This window comes from Brassica napus, chromosome C8 (assembly GCF_020379485.1).
Source record: "Brassica napus cultivar Da-Ae chromosome C8, Da-Ae, whole genome shotgun sequence".
Taxonomy (NCBI): Eukaryota; Viridiplantae; Streptophyta; class Magnoliopsida; order Brassicales; family Brassicaceae; genus Brassica; species Brassica napus.
The window spans coordinates 31400922-31414755 of record NC_063451.1 but is presented as its reverse complement, the minus strand read 5'-3'; the positions used below and the strand labels follow the sequence as shown (position 1 = coordinate 31414755).

The window sequence follows — 13834 nt, the reverse complement described above, 5'->3', positions numbered from 1 at the left end:
AGCTCATGATGAAGATGAAGAACCTAATATAGATGCAAAAAAGTTTTACGAAATGTTAAACGCGGCGAATCAACCACTTTACAGTGGTTGTAGAGAAGGTCTCTCTAAATTGTCGTTAGCTGCTAGAATGATGAATATTAAAACTGATCACAATCTACCTGAAAGTTGCATGAACGAATGGGCGGACTTGTTTAAAGAGTATTTGCCGGAAGACAATGTGTCTGCTGATTCTTATTATGAGATTCAGAAACTGGTTTATAGTCTTGGGTTGCCTTCGGAGATGATAGATGTTTGCATCGACAACTGCATGATCTATTGGGGAGATGATGAGAAGCTAGAAGAATGTCGATTCTGCAAGAAGCCACGATTCAAGCCGCAAGGACGGGGACGTAATAGGGTACCGTACCAAAGGATGTGGTACCTACCAATTACAGACAGATTGAAAAGATTGTATCAATCAGAGCAGACTGCTGGAAAGATGAGATGGCATGCCGAGCATACTCAGACGGATGGTGAGATGACTCATCCATCAGATGCAAGAGCCTGGAAACATTTCAACAAAGTACATCCAGATTTCGCTAGCAATATCCGGAATGTGTATCTCGGATTATGCACAGATGGATTTAGTCCGTTCGGAATGTCAGGGAGACAATATTCATTGTGGCCAGTCTTTCTTACTCCATACAACCTGCCACCGGAGATGTGCATGCAACGGGAGTTACTATTCTTGACCATATTAATACCTGGTCCGAACCATCCAAAAAGGTCCCTGGATGTTTTCCTACAACCACTGATAAAAGAGTTGAAGGATTTGTGGTCAACAGGGGTGAGGACGTATGACTGTTCAACGAAGACGAATTTTACGATGCGAGCGATGCTTTTGTGGACCATAAGTGATTTCCCTGCCTATGGGATGTTGTCTGGATGGACTACACATGGGAGATTAGCTTGTCCATATTGTAATGGAACGACAGATGCGTTTCAACTGAAGAATGGTAGGAAGACAAGTTGGTTTGATTGTCACCGTCGATTTCTTCCCATTGGCCATCCTTACCGAAGAAACAAGAATTTGTTTAGGCACAAAAGGGTTGTGAGAGACACTCCTCCTCCATATCTAACTGGAGAACAAATTGAAGCGCAAATCGACTACTACGGAGCTAACGAAACAGTTCGTTGGGGTGGTAATTGGCATGTCCCTCGTAATATGCCAGATTCTTACGGTGTTCATCACAACTGGCACAAGAAGAGTATATTTTGGGAGTTGCCATATTGGAAGGATCTTCTTCTGCGCCACAACCTCGATGTGATGCATATAGAGAAGAATTTCTTTGAGAACATCATGAATACAATATTGAATGTCCCAGGGAAGACAAAAGACAACATAAAATCGAGGTTGGACTTGCCGGATATTTGCTCAAGAAGCGAGTTACATATTAAAAGCAATGGACAAGTTCCCGTTCCGATATTCAGATTATCTTCAGAAAAAAAGTCGGTGTTGTTCAACTGGGTGGCATCAGAAGTGAAGTTCCCCGATGGGTATGTTTCGAATCTCTCTAGATGTGTTGAAAAGGGTCAAAAGTTCTCCGGGATGAAGAGTCATGATTGTCATGTATTTATGCAACGACTACTGCCCTTTGCATTTGCGGAGCTACTTCCAACAAACGTACATGAAGCACTTGCAGGTACGTAGTGTATTATATCACAATAATTTACAAAATAATATATGACTAACAATGTGTTTAATTTTTTTTTGAATATAAAAGGCATTGGAGCATTTTTCAGGGATCTGAGCACACGCACTCTTAAAGAAGAAGTTGTGGAACAGCTTCAGGAGAACATTCCCATCTTATTGTGCAACTTGGAGAAGATATTTCCTCCCGGATTTTTTGACGTCATGGAGCATCTAGCTGTCCACCTCCCATATGAGGCATTGCTTCGTGGACCTGTACATTACGGATGGATGTATCAGTATGAGCGAGCCATGAAATATTTGAAGGGAAAAGCAAAGAACCTCGCCAAAGTTGAAGGTTCTATAATTGCTGGAAGTTTGACGGAAGAAGTTTCTCACTTCACATCGTACTACTTTGCGTCAAAAGTACGTACACGGAGAAGAGCTCCAAGAAGATATGATGATGGTGGTGTTGCGCCAACATATGCAGTTGCTGGTGTTCCAGACATCTTTAGCCAGATTGGGCGACTCGGTGGGAAGTCTAAAGAGGTTTGGTGGTCGAGTGAAGAAGACGCTCATAGTGCACACACCTATATTCTACTCAATTGCGAAGATCCATTGATGCGTTATTTTGAAAGGTAACATATATTGACACTTCGAAACACATATAAGTATAATTAATTGTATAATTGCGAGAGATTCATTCCTATAAAATGTGATTTTACAGCCTATTTGTTTCTCAAGTCGAAGAAACATTTCCTGGTATATCCACAAGTGACGTAGACAAAAGGAAAGATCAACACTTCATTAAGTGGTTGCGGAATCAGGTATTAACTAAAACTTTTTTTTCATACATTATCTGTATTTCATTAACATTCTCTTTATTTTTGCAGGTTGATTATGACGACGACGATGCAGATTATCCTAAGTGGTTACACGAAGTAATTCAATCTCCACTTGTAAAGGTCACCACATCACAGATGTATTTCACACGAGGCTATACTTTTCATACATATGACTATGGTAGACAGCGGGCGACCAGTAACTATGGAATATGTGTGAAAGGGGAAACAGATTTCTACGGGATCTTGACGGAGATTATTGAAGTCGAATTTCCAGGGATACTGAAGCTGAAATGCGTCCTCTTCAAATGTGAATGGTTCGACCCCGTCGTCAACAGAGGTGTTCGGTCTAACAAATTCGGTGTAGTTGATGTCAACGGTGGACGAAGGTACAACAAATTCGAGCCTTTCATCTTAGCTTCACAAGCAGACCAAGTTAGCTTCCTTCCATACCCTCGGATGAGAGATTCAGGTATAAATTGGTTAGCAGTGATCAAAGTTACACCTCGAGGACGAATCATCAGTGGAGAAGAACCACCATTGCAAGAAGAACAGATAAATGAAGTTGAGGAACCTGAACAAGAAATTGATGACATCCTTCTCATTGATCCGCATAATCACGAGTACGAAGATCTTACCGATGATGCCACAGACGAAGCTGTTGAAGACGAGTTTAATGAAAATGATGATGTTTCTAGTGATGACGAGAATGTCGATGTATCCGATTGATGTATTTGTTTTATGAATAAGATGAGGGAGTTTGTTTTATGAATAAGATAATGTGGGGTTTGTTTTATGAATAAGGTAATGCCGGGAGTTTGTTTTATGAATAAGCAAATGTGGGAATTGTGGTTTGGAATGGAAATAAAGATGGGGTTTGGAGTATATGAAGTAGAAAATAAGGAATATGGGATTTGGGGTTTCGGATTCAAGGGATTTAAACATAACACTCGTTAATTCCACGTAACAAAAATCGTCGTAAAGGACTCGTAGGTCAACGAGGAAATAACGACGAAATATAAAAATAAAGAACGCAGAACTCGTTAATTCCACGTAGGACAAAATCGTCGTAAATACCACGTAGGATGAATTCGTCGTAAAAACCACGTAGGATGAAATCGTCGTAAATAAAACGTAAGAAAACGAGGAAATAACGACGAAACCTAAAAATAAAGATGGGGTTTGGAATATATGAAGTAGAAAATAAGGAATATGGGGTTTGGGGTTTGGGGTTTCGGGTTTCGGGTTTGGGGTTTGGGGTTTCGGGTTTGGGTTTCGGGTTTGGGGTTCGGGTTTGGGGTTTGGGTTTGGGGTTTGGGTTTCGGGTTTGGGTTCGGGTTTCGGGTTTCGGGTTTCGGGTTTTGGGTTTCGGGTTTCGGGTTTTGGGTTTCGGGGTTTAGGGGTTCGGGGTTTGGGGTTTCGGGTTTAGGGGTTCGGAGTTTGGGGTTTCGGGTTTCGGGTTTCGGGGTTTCGGGTTTTGGATTTTGGGTTTGGGGTTTCGGGTTTTGGATTTCGGGTTTCGTGTTTCGGGTTTCGGGTTTGGAGTTTCGAGTTTGGGGTTTCGGGTTTATGGGTTCGGGGTTTGGGGTTTCGGGTTTTGGATTTCGGGTTTCGGGTTTCGGGTTTCGGGTTTGGAGTTTCGGTTTGGGGTTTCGGGTTTAGGGGTTCGGGGTTTGGGGTTTTGGATTTTGGGTTTCGGGTTTCGTGTTTCGGGTTTGGGGTTCTAGGGATTTAACCATAACACTCGTTAAAAATAGCGACGAAACTTAAAATTAAATATGGGGTTTGGAATATATGAAGTAGAAAATTAAAGATGGGGGTTTGGGTTTCGGGTTTCGGGTTTCGGGTTTGGGCTTTCGGGTTTCGGGTTTGGGGGTTGGGGTTTGGGGTTTCGGGTATGAGGTTTCGGGTTTCGGGTTTCGGGTTTGGGGTTGGGGTTTCGGGTTTCGGGTTTCGGGTTTCGGGTTTCGGGTTTGGGCTTTCGGGTTTCGGGTTTGGGGGTTGGGGTTTAGGAATAACGACGAAACTTAAAATTAAATATGGGTTTGGAATATATGAAGTAGAAAATTAAAGATGAGGGTTTGGGTTTCGGGTTTCGGGTTTGGGCTTTCGGGTTTCGGGTTTGGGGGTTGGGGTTTGGGGTTTCGGGTATGGGGTTTCGGGTTTCGGGTTTCGGGTTTCGGGTATGGGGTTTCTGGTTTCGGGTTTCGGGTTTCGGATTCTAGGGATTTAAACATAACACTCGTTAATTCCACGTAAGATGAAATCGTCGTAAATACCACGTAAGCATAAATCGTCGTAAAAACCACGTAACCAGAAATCGTCGTAAAGACCACGTAAGCAGAAATCGTCGTAAAGACCACGTAAAAAGATTTAAACATAAAACACGTTAATTCCACGTAAGCATAAATCGTCGTAAATACCTCGTAGTGTAAAAACTAGAAAAAATGGAAAAGGATCAAAATACCAGAATAACATGTGGCAAGACTTCCAGCAGTTATAATACGTAAGTCTCGCCCACATGAATTCTAATATCTTATCCTTTTCCTATTTTTTTCAAATATTTATAATTTGAATATGATTTTGCTGAGGAATGTGATTTCAGATAGGTGTGTGATTTGGGAGTTTATGTGTGGTTTGAGAATGAGAGTTGTGGGTATATTTATAGGAAAGCAAGCCTCGTTAATTCCACGTAGGCAAAATCGTCGTTAATACCTCGTAAACAAAAACACGGGCCTTTGTGATTCCTCGCAATTTCCTCGTAAAAAAAAAACACGGGCCTTTGTAACTGCTCGCTATTTCGTCGTAAACTTACGACGAATTTGCGACGATATGTAATCTTATATATACACCCGAGCGCTCACTCTTTCTTTCCTCTCTACTTCCTCTCTACTTTCTCTCCATTTCGTAGCAATGGTAAGCCTCTCTGATTCCTCTCTAATTTGGTTAGTTTAGGATAGATTAGGTGGTTAGTATAGGGAATTTAGATAGGTTTGCGGATTTTATGTTATTTAGTGTTGATTAGGTGGATAATGTTGGGAAATATATTGTTGATGTTAATTTTAAAAATTTCATTTTTTTCCCAGGTTCGAAAAGGAAGACTTACTGCCCATTACAGAGAGATCTTCGGTGAGCCGGGTAGTCGTTTAGACCCGGCCTCTTCTTCCGCTCCCAGTTCTTCGGGCCAGGAGACTGTCCCCGAGACTCAGTACACTCAGAGAGTCTCTGGGTCTACTTCTTCTAGTGCACCATCGGCTCCTCATGTGCCTCCTCCGATGCCTCCTCCTGTGCCTCCTCCGATGGCACCTCCGATGGCCGCCGATATTCATCCTGATCTGATGGTGCCTCCGAGTGCTCCTTACTCGCAGTACACTGTTGAGGGCATTCTCAGTCTGCCAGGCAGAGAAGGTTTACCAGTCATCGACCCAGACCGACCAGACGGAACGTTGTGGTATGTTGCATTAATTTTTTTTTAATTCGTTTAAATTTCTTTTATAGCATTAAAAAAAATTTATATTTTAAATTTGTATTTTCCAGGTGGGGGGTTGACGGATGTCTTGCATCGGACGTAACCGACACGATCAAGGGTTACTTCTCCATGGCACATCCAAACTGGAGTAAGACGCCTCACTACGTCAGAAAGACGTGGTTCAAAATTTACGCTGTAAGTTTCTATTAATTAATTATATATATTTTAATTTTTTCATGATTTATATATATACTTTCTAAAAAACTAATTGTTAATTTATTTTTTCCAACAGCAAAAATATAATTGGGCCTTGGGGATCACTGAGAGGGTGAGGAAGAAGTTTAACGCGAAAGCGAAAGTTCGCTTGTTGGACACGGTCTCCAACTGGAAGGGTGACTGGATCGTGAAGGGGTATGAGCGTGGCAAACCCGCTGAGCTCACCACGGATGTGTGGGATGGCCTCATCCGTTATTGGCGCCTTCCTGATTCCATTAGAATCGCCCAGGCTTGCTCTAACTCCCGTAACACGGTCGATGAGCACGGGAACGGGCCGATGCTTCACACTACGGGCCAAAAACCCCACGCCGGTGTCCGTTTGGAAATGGTAATTAAATATTTTATTAAATAATTTTTTAATACATATATTAATTTATTCTAACTTTCTTAACTGTTTTTTAGGCCAAAGAGACGGGACATCTCCCGTCTCTTATGGAACTTTACGAGAGGACCCACAAGAACAAGGCGGGCGTATTTGTAGATGGCAAGTCCGAGCAAATCTACAACGACGTAGTTGCTCGGGTTGAAGACCGCCAGACTCAGCTGACCCAGCAGTCTACCGACGGATTACCCGTCACCTTATCCACACTTGAAGTGGATAAGATTTACGAGGAGGTAAATTTTCAAAAAAATTAATTTTTAATTATTCATTTAATTTAACTTTAAATTTTTACTTACAATATTTATTTTTTGTTTTTAAGGTTGTCCCTAAAAAAAAGGGACGGACGTTGGGTATTGGTTCCGTCAACGATGTTCCGAGAGCGACATCGTCTTATGGTCAGCGACGGGATGATGAAGTCACGGAGCTGCGTAGAGAGTCCGCTCAGCTGCGTAACGAGTTGACCGCGACAAAATCTCGTATGGGTGGAGTCGAGGGCTTCTTGGACGTTATTGCGGCCACAAATCCGGAATGGGAGTCCATGTTGAGGAACATGCGACAACAACATCCCATTCAAGGCGAGTCATCCGACGTACATAACGAGGCGGATGTTACGAGGAGGAGTGATGAATTCTACCGGGTGATGAACGACCCTTAGTTTTTTTTTTTGGTTGTTGTATTATATAAATTCAAAACTTATTTATATATAAAATATTTTCATATTGATTTATTTTTATTTTGAATTTTAATTTATTATTAAATTAAATAATTTTAATTATTTTTAATTATATTTTTAAATTTTGTAAAATAATAAAAACGAAGTAAATTCGTAGCCAATGTACGACCTCTTTGCGTGGAAACCTTACGAGGAAATGACGAGAAACATTTAACGAGTATTTTACGAGGAACCATTTACGAGGAAATAACGAGGAAAAGTTTACGACCATTTTATGAGGAAATCATTTCGTGGTTGTTACGTGTATTTTGCGAGGAAACTCTTTCAAGGTATTTATGTGTAGGTTACGAAGAACTATTTTCGAGGTATTTACGAGGAATTATAGCGACGTCCTTACGTGGAATATTGACGTGGTCTTTACGACAAATCGCCCTACTTCGTCTTTATGACGAAATATATTCCTCGCTAAGTTACGACGAATTAGCGAGGAAATATGTGTTACGACAGACGTGTAACGAGCAAACGCGTTTCCTCGCTAATTCGTCGTAAAGCCTCTTTTACGACGAAATAACGAGGAAAACCGCCCTCGTTAAGATTATGTTTTCTTGTAGTGCACCTACAAAAACAAAATACATATCTGAGACTTAATACAAAAATAGAAATAGAATATACTCACAATTTCAAACAACAGTTAACTGAGCTACCTAGCAAACCGAGACAGAGACATAACACTTTCACGTAACATCAAACTAAGCTAAACAGCAAACATCACAAGGAATAAAATTATATCAGTGACAAAACAAGTAACTAAAGAGGATAAATGGAGAAGAAGGCGACCATGCATGCAGCGAAGACGAAGTGACGGTGGTGGATCTTAGAAGAATAGAAGCTCTGGCAGTGGATCTAAGAAGAATAGAAACTCCGGTGGTGAATCGAAGCAAAGGAGCTCCAGAAGAAGAAGATAACCCACCTGAAATAATGAGTTCGAGTGTTAGACCTGAGAAAATATAAATCAACAACAAACCATGTTTGATCTTTCTTCGCATGTGACATGCATGCAGTCACCGTCGCTGAAGAACCCATCGCCGGAGCTGGATCTTCATCTTCGGTGGAAAGTGAGTTCGAATACTTCTCTCGATGGCTTAAAGAAGCTCCACTCTTGGATATACAAGACACATGGGAGTTCGGAAGTACCATCAACCTTCAAATATCCGTCATCGGAGCTCCATTTGTCGTCGGCGAACATCTTAGGCCGAATCGCCTCCTTTCCCTCTCTCTCTCTCTCTCTCTCTCTCTCTCTCTGTGTGTGTTTTGCGGGTCTTCAATATCCCGCAGGTTAACCTGTGGTCCATCCCGCTTTCGGTCCGATCGCGCACAGTACTATCTCACGAGACCCACAAGTTTACGAGCTTACTAAATAAAGACCCAATCTCCCCTAACAACAAGCCTTAAAAGTCAGGCCTACGGTCCAGGTCCTTGGTTGACATTTCTATATGCCACCAAAACCGTTGATTAAGACATCTAGTCAAATGAGACTTTTTTTAGTTTTATATTTGCATTAGTGTTCATAATAAATAAAGTTGATGAAATTTTCTATGGTTAAAATAATATACGTTAGTCATTTTCGGTTATAATACTTTCAGGACATCATGTATGAATTTGTAAACTTAAAAAAAAAGGATACATTCAGACGCAACTGGTGATAATTTGTTTATAACTAAAGATTTTTCGACAATCAAATACGACAACAAATAGAAAATTTATCGAAATCCTTAAATTGTTATCAAACATGCATAAAATTGTTATCACATAATATTATTGACTAGTATTAACTGCCGCAGCTTAAAAGTTTCTTAAATTGAGATTGCTAAAAATTATTTACGATCTAACATGCTGCAAGAAATATTATTGCGTTGGATTTGTTATCAATTGATACAACCATGGTTCAATATTTAACTACACAAGTTCATTGAATAATTATGGAAGGAAAAATCTTTATATATAAAGTTGTCTTTCCTTCTCTCTTAGAGTGTCCGCATAGGATGATATGTCACTAATTTGGTTGTCGAGCATCTGACACGTGTCCGATTAATGAAAAGCAGTGTGTCGTCGTTCGGCTTTCGCCCGGGCTTCACATGGGCTTGCTCTCAGTTTTGCGGCCCAGCGACCACCTAACTATAAGCAAACCCTAATCTGTGGTGATGAACAAATTTGTGTTCTTCATTTCACTTCGATCGGTTTCGATCGGCGGCGGCCGACGATCGATTATCCACGCTGTTTCAGTAACGGATCGATTTATGGTTTCCCATTAATTCAGTTGACCACTACGAGTTCTTCAATGCGTCGTTACCGTCGGCGAACTCTCTAATCTCGGGTATAAATAGGTTAGTATACCTCTTCTGGAGTTTGCGATGGCTAACTCAAGAGTGTTTTTCTGATTTGAAGTTCGGTAGGTGTTCATCGGTTGTGGAGGCGAGTCTGCTGCAGTACTGGGAGGCTAGGAACATCAAGCCTGGTGAATCTGAAACTATTATTTAGCATTGAGATCGATTTCCAGTCAATTAGCATTGGTTCTGTATTTTTGTCCCCTTTTATATATAAGACGGACTGTTATTTATTAATGTAGGTGCTACGATTGGCATCAAGTGCCACACTGCATTTAGGAAGATATCAAAATGGATCAAAGCTGTCCTTCATTGAGCTTCAGTTAATTTATTTGTTTATAATTTCCGTTCTTATGCTTTTTGCCTTACTGTTGATTTCTTATAACCGGATCTGGATTGTTTATGATTTTGCACAATCTTCCAACTCTATGCTAGAAGATATTCTCAAAATTCTTAGTTGGTAAGGAATCCAACAATCAATATTGTCAATATTGTCGTTTTGATTTCTATGGGCTCTTCGTATATGTAGTTTCATGATGTCTTAAAGTAAATATTACTTTTTCTGTATATGTAAAAAACCATCTGATTCTCATACATTGCAAAGCCGGAAACGTAATATACTCCTTATTGCTTTTCATCTCTTGAGAACCAGCAGAAGAATTTGGAGAAGAAGATTGTGACCGAGATCTTACCGGCAAAGAAATTCCACAAAGCTGAAGAATACCATCAGCATTACCCCTCCAAAGGTGGGAAGAGTGGCCATGCACAGTCCCCTTCAAAGAGCTGCAAGGACCTTATCAGCTGCTTTGGCTGAGGAAAAGCTTTTGTTCCTCTTCCACCAAAACAGAGGATTCTCAGAGAATATGTATCTGTTTGTATGTGTGTGTGTGTTGATTTGTAAGTCTCAGTTAGTAATAAAGATGCATGTATGATCATCTCAAGTGTGTGTTCCGAAAAAAAAAGTGTTCCAAAAAAAAAATGATCATCTCAAGTGTGTAACTGATGTATGTTGGAATAATTAATAAGTACCATCATTAGAACCTAAACCTCTTATTTACTTATGTTTTTGTGTTAGGATTCTCTAATTTTCTTGAACGGATGCATGGCCTCTAACCACTTTTGCCACTCATACACCAACATGTCCAATTTTTTTTAAAAAAATTACGATGTTGCTGAGGTGATTTTAGCAGGACACAACCATCCATTGACTGGCATGTGTTCTATCAGCTGCATGTAACACTTTTTGAGATATGGGTTGGAAGAAGAAAAGGCTGCAAAAGGATTAAAGAACACGTGACATTCACACTACTTGAATTGTAACGTAAATAAAATTGAAGTTTAAACTCTCTGATAGTCTGATGCCAGTGTCTGCTGTTGCCACTATCATCTGTTATGAGAATTCAGAGAGTTAATTTCGTAGTTAATGTTATGTTTTTATTGTACTTCTCTAATTTTTCACAAGAACAAATAATTTCAAACTATTTTTCTTATATAGTTATTTAAATCAAAATTTCGGATTTTAATACAAAGTTCTTACAATCTAGATTTACTTACCACTTAATGACGTTTATAAGTGGTATATGACATCATATATTACGCTATTTTCAAAACTGAAAAGGATGTTTGATCTCTCACTAACAAGATATATATTAAAAGATAGCTACAGTAATTTTGTTTTATTTTCAAACTTCTAAATGAAATTACTTTTCCCTTTTTTGTCAATTTTTAACTAAAACTCATCATGTCTTTTTAGGTATATTTTGGATGAAAATATTATTGTCTTCAATGCGATTTTTTTTTAGAAAGTTGAATGTGCTTTCTGTTAATATTTTCTCCTATTTTTAATTGAGTTATTCTTGGGTTCATCCAGCCAATAGGATTTCATTATTTCAAATTCGATATCTTTTAAAAAAGAAAACAAAATATTATCAAGTTATATTATGTTTTTAAAATAAAAAAGTAAAAAAAAAAATAGCAGCTACAGAAAAAAAAATTTAAAAAATCTTTTTAAAGTCGTCAACAAAACACTAAACCCTAAATCCTAATCCATAAACCCTAAATCTTTGGGTAAACCTAAACCCTTGGGTAAACCCTAAACCCTTGGGTAAACTTTAAACCCTTGGGTAAACTCTAAACCCTTGGATAAATCCTAAACTCTAAATAAAAACACTAAACCCTAAAACACTAAACCCTAAATCCTAAACCCTAAACTCTTGAGTGTTTTAGTGTTTAGTGATTTTGATTTAGAGTTTAAGATTTATCCTAGAGTTTACGATTTACTCAAGGGTTTAGGGTTTAGGATTTAGGGTTTAGGGATTAGGATTTAGGGTTTAATGTTTTGCTGACGACGTTAAAAATATTTTTTTTTATAATTACTACTATTTTTTACTTATTTATTTTTACCTTTTAATTTTAAAAAGATAATATAATTTGTAAATATTTTGTTTCCTTTTTTAAAAGATATCGAATATGAAATAACACAATCCTATTGGTTGGTGAACCTAAGAATAAGTCTTTTTAATTTATAAAATTTTCGGTTTAGATATATACTGTCAACCGAATTACTCGAAAGTCAAAATAAACAACCAATCTTTGATCACAAGACCCATAAGGGTGATTGGTAGTTGCTGTAGATGCTGTCCATAACCTTATTTATTTCTAAACCATCAAATTCAGAGCAATCAAGTTTTAATTTTTTTTTAAACCACAACTTTTGAAATAAACTACAGCTGTACAAGTGCCATGCAGAGCCAAATATCCAAAGTAATTTTTTAGTGCTTTCCATAAAATTATACAGCAATAAAATTTAAAACCACAACAAAAAGTCTGCAGATTTTTTTTACACCAAAAATTTTACAGCTACAACCATTACCAATCGGATCTAAATTATAATCCTACAACGCTCTTGAGACATTTACTACACTTCAAGCGGTCGAATATAACATCTAAAAAATTGGTTCCAGATAATACCAAACAAATTAAAAAAAAACAATAAGCTAACCATGTGAACCAGTGTATCTGACAGTTAATTGAATAATCCTGGGTCGTCGACCCCTTATCGTCTACGGTTCTCTGCTCCGGCGTCCGGTACTCCGGAGTCGGAGGCGCTCTCTCTACCTCTAATCTCCGTCTTCTCCTTGCGCTTGGTCTCTGCTCCTCCGCTCCTGTCCGATATGCTCGGTGGTCTCTGGTTTCGTGGCGCCCCTTCAGCTACGGTGGCCTGCTCATGAGGGTCTACCGCATGCGGTGGTCGTTTGTCTCTGGAGCCCTGGCGAGGGCAGCGAGTGAGGCTCAGTTCAATTCGTCGGTTTTTACGGTTCGTGAACCGTCCAGATCTCGTTTTCCATTTTGTAGATCTGTGCCAGTTCTCGATGATTTGGTGGCGCGTGGCTGTGTGGGTAGGTTCCTCTGCTCGGTATCTGCTCTTCACTTTCGAGTCTGCTCGGCGGCGAAGTTTCGGCAGAGTGGAGCGACGGCGTGAGTGTTTCTTCCGCTTGGTGTCTTGCCGGAGGAGCCTCAAGACGTCTTGTTTCGAGTCTCGTCTTCCGGTTGTGAGCTTGGTGCGGAGTATGCTCGAGAGACTTGAAGGCATCATCCAAGGTGGTTTCCTCGCTTGGAGGGACGACGCGCTCGCGTGGAGGCCGTGGCGTGAGAAGATCGGATTGCATGTTCGAGTTGTGGTTCCGGGAGATGGAGGCTACCACAGATCCGTCGTCGCCGGCTTTTCTCCGGGGGGTGGAGGCTCCTTCAGCTCCGTCGACGCCGGTTCAAGTTCCCGGGAAGGGAGTCTTCCTTAGATTTGCCTTCGCCGGTTTGGTGACGGAGTGGGGATGCTTTCATAGATCCGTGCTGCCGATGAGAAACCCGAAGCTTTTGGGTCAAGGTTACTATTGTTCGTTTAGTGTGAAGCTAGAAGTGGTTACTGTCTAGGTGGTTCTGGGCCAGGGTGGAGGAGTTCTCGTTTTGATGATGAAGCTCTCCGCCGAGGTGAAGTCGGTCAACTCAACAATTTGGTGGTTCTCGATGCGCGCGTCTAGGGTTTTAAGCGGTTCAAAGGCGGAGATGATCTCGTGTTTCGATTGATCTCTTCCGCGTGTTGACAGTGCGGGTAGAATGATGTCTTCTCTAGTGGTTGGAAG

At 40.2% G+C, this 13834-nt stretch overlaps 1 long non-coding RNA gene across 1 annotated transcript; it reads left to right on the top strand.

The window, feature by feature from the left end:
• The first annotated feature begins 7926 nt into the window (after positions 1 to 7926).
• On the top strand, positions 7927 to 10756 carry LOC106415083. Its single transcript, XR_007327858.1, has 2 exons — positions 7927 to 9685; positions 9757 to 10756. It is a non-coding gene; the product is annotated as an uncharacterized LOC106415083 (long non-coding RNA).
• Positions 10757 to 13834: the final 3078 nt, after the last annotated feature.